Here is a 4,008-nt window from a genome sequence, read left to right on the forward strand (position 1 = left end):
TAGACAGGACAGGGCTCAGATCTGTTGTTCATAGGGTTGCTATGGGTTGTTCTTGACTTGACGGCATCTAACAACAAACAACAACAACAAATGCATGTGAAAATTGGACAGTGAATAATTAAGACCAAAAGAGAATCGTTGCCTTCGACTCATCATATCATTGAAGAATAGTGAGTTATTATGGTCTGCCAAAAGAACAAGCAAATCTGTCTTAGAAAAAGCACAGTCAAGATGTTCTCCAGAAGTGAAGAATATGAGATTTCTCCTCTCATACTTTGGACATGTTACCAAGAGGTACCAGCTCCTCCTGAGAGAGAAAGATCATTCTGATAAAGTATAGAAGTCAGTGAAAAAGAGGAAGAGTCCCCAGGAGGTGGATTCATACAATGGCTGCAACAATGGGTTTAAGCAAGTAGAGAGTGTTAGGATGATGCAGGATTGGAAAGGGTTTTATTCTGTTTGTTTAGGGTCACTCTGAGTTGGAGTCAACAAGATAGCACCAGACAGCATGAGGGAGACCAGATTTTGGTTCTTAGCCAGTGCACATCAAGGACAGTCACCACCCATTTGTTACTGAGTGCTTTCAAGTTGCTATAATGCTTAACAGATTTCCAGACAGTTTCTAAACTAAGACTAGGAAGAAAATCCTGGTCATCTATTCCCTAAGATCAGCCAGTCAAAAATCCTGTATATCACAAGAATATGATCAGTCATTGCACGACCTGGCAGCATTTTGTTCCATTGTGCTAGGGCCACAATAACTCAAGCATGTCTAGAGCAGCTAGTAGCAACAACATATACCATGCCAAATCAGGTTTGGATACTAAGATCTGAATTCTTTTTCAAAATAGTGAGAGAAAAATAACATTCTGTTGCTAAAACATACTACCTTTCTCATTCATTCTTTGAATAAAATTTGTCATAGTTTGAGCCTTCACATTTTCTCAGTTTCCTAAGATAGAACCATGAGCCATATATTCTGTGAGGAGCTGAGAAAATACTTCATCCTCCTTGTGAAGGTCAGGTTCCTGTAATCTAAGGAAATCCCTGTGTTGGGTTTGTTCCCCAAGGGGAGTCTTTCTCCTTCATCACCGGAGAGGCTTACTTTATCCTTCTGGCCTCCTGAAACAGCATCTTGGTAGCCCTTGGAGCCAGGAGGGAAGAATCAGGCTGGTAAATTCCGTTCTTAAGTAAGGTTCTTTCCAGCTGTTCACAGCTCGCTCTTCTGTGCCCTGCTTAGGAACATCTGACTGATGAAGTCTGCAGTAAAGGTGCCTGGGAACGCTGGTGTGTGTAACATGTGCCCAAAGCTTTGCCATGGCCAGGAGGCAGATTTTAAGTTTGCTCACTGACAGCTGCTGTGTGTTATCCCTGGAATGTTAATCCTCAGAGAAAGCTTCCATGAAAGGTGACAGCTCTTAGCAGCTGTGCTAATGGTCTCATCTATCAAGTGACCCTCTCCTTTTCACCTTTGGTTGTCAGCTATATCCATATCTTTATGAGAAGTGGATATGAAATCTTAAAAGGCAGGGTGCTCATTTTAATTTTAAATGTAGATGTTAAAAATTCCAAAAAGGTAATACACACATTATAGAAAGACTGAAAAATAAGACCAAACCTACTGAAAGATTTAAATCACCCTTCAATACAGAGATGATTTGTACCTAGATTTTGAGTTATACTCTTGTATGCCTTAAAAACAAACAAACCACCAAAACCTTTTAAAATTGTTGAGAATATGCACAGCAATGCATATAACAAATTCCTGCTTTTCTACATGTATAATTCAGTGTCATTGATTACATTCCTTGAATGTAACCATCTTACTCCTTTACTGAATTATTTATCTGCCGTTAGCATAAACTCACTGCCCTCCCCACCCCCGGGTTCCTATCTCGTGTTTCTAGTTTCTACTGTGACTTTGATCCCCCATGCTGTTGTTTTTGTTGTTAGGTGCAACAGGTCAAATACTACTCAGAGGATCCTGTGAACAGCCAGCCTGAACCCTGCCCTATCCTGTGCTGTCCTCATCACCTCTGACACACTAGAGCCCATTGCTAACTATTCTTTCCAATCCTTTGTAAGGCATCTGCTTACTGTACCCTTCTTTCCTTAACTCCCCTCCCTAGTTCTTGGCTACTCCTGATCTGCTTGCTTGTCACTGTAGATGAGGATTCATTTTCTAGAATTATGTATTAATAGAGTCATACAATGTGTACTTGCCTCCTTCATCTAATATTTCACTCATCATAATTAATTTGAGATATATCAATGTTATGGTATGTATGTAGTTGGTTTCTTTTTTTGGTGATTTCCTGACTACTGGTACCGAGGATGATGATTATGAATCCAAATAAGATGAAGTTGACAAGAGTGGCATCCACTTCCTAAACAACATGCCTCTGAAAACTCTATGAACTTTGATAAACGACGATAGTTAGAGAAAGGCATCAGGCCTTTTTTTCATAGGGTCGCTATGAGTCATGCTCAACTTAATGGCAATCAACAACAACAACAACAACAACATCATGATATTATCTGTGGGTCCACTAGTAATAATTTTTGTTTACTTGACGTTGAGAAGCAATCCATATTGAAGGCTGTATTCTTTGATCTTCTGCAACAAGTGCTTCAATTCCTCCTCACTTTGAGCAAGCAAGGTTATACTCTCTGCATAGGGAAGGTTATTGACGAGGCTTCCTCCAGTATTGATGCCACACTTTTCTTCATTGAGTCCAACTTCTCGAATATTTTGCTCTGCTTATTGATTGAATAGGTATGGAGAAAGAATACAACCCTGATGCATGGTTTAATTTTAAACCATTTAGTGTTAGCTTGATATGTTCGCGCAACAATGTCTTGGTCTAGGTGTAGGTTTCTTATGAGCACAATCAAGTACTCTGGATTTCCCATTCTTCTCAATGTTTGCTATAGCTTGTTATGAACCACACAGTCAAATGCTTTTATGTAGTCAATGAAGCACAAATAGACGTTCTTTTGTTATTCTTTACTTTCATCCCAGATCCATCTGACATCAGTAGTGATATCCATGGTACCAAGGCCTCTTTTAAATCCTGCTTGAACTTCTGCCAGTTCCCTGTCTATGTACTGTTCTAGCTGTTTTTTAATGATATTCAGCAGTATTTTGCTTACATGTGATATTAATTTCAAATTAAAAAAATCAATTTCAAGTTCTATCCTGAAATGCAGTGAGTGATATTATCCATATGCATACAAGGAAAACCTGTTAATATTATTGTTACTCAAAATATACTTCAACATCTAGAGCCTAAGAGAGAGAAATGGAAAATTTTTCTTGAATCTTGCAGTCTGAAATTGACCGAACATGCAATAAAAATGTGTTAATGATAATTGGCGATAGGAATGTAAAAGTTGAAAATAATAAAGAAGGAATAGTAGAAAATAAGGGCTTGTTGACAGATATGAGGCTGGAAATAGAATGATTGGATTTTGTATTTTCAAGGTTTTATTCAGTGTTTTAAAAAATATTCACATGTCAACTTTACACATGGACCTCACCTGATGGGTTGCATTGGAACCAAATTTACTACATCTGTGGAAGGAATCATTGGAGAAACTCAATATCAGCAGTAAAAACTAGGCCGGGGCAGACTGGATCAGTCCATATGCAAGTTCACATTAAGGCCAAAGAAAATGAAAACAAGTCCACAAGGACCAAAATAGGATCTTGAATCTATTCCATCTGAATGTCAAAATCATCTTAAGAATAGGTTTGAAGCATTGAGCAGGAATGACCAAAAAACTAGATGAGTTGTGGGATGATATAAAAAATATCATCCATGAATAGAGCAAAAGGTCATAACAAAGACAGAGAAGAGGGGAGCTCTGGTGGCCTAGTGGCAAGAAGCTGCACTGCAATCCCAGAAGCGCATGGTTCAAATCCACCAGATGCTCTGCCGGGAAAGGAGGGACAATCTCCTCCTGTACCAGTCAGATCTGATCTGACGGTACACAGACACACACACA

The sequence above is a fragment of the Elephantulus edwardii genome, unplaced genomic scaffold (assembly GCF_000299155.1).
Source record: "Elephantulus edwardii isolate Elephantulus edwardi_28Jun2011 unplaced genomic scaffold, EleEdw1.0 scaffold00233, whole genome shotgun sequence".
Classification (NCBI taxonomy): Eukaryota; Metazoa; Chordata; class Mammalia; order Macroscelidea; family Macroscelididae; genus Elephantulus; species Elephantulus edwardii.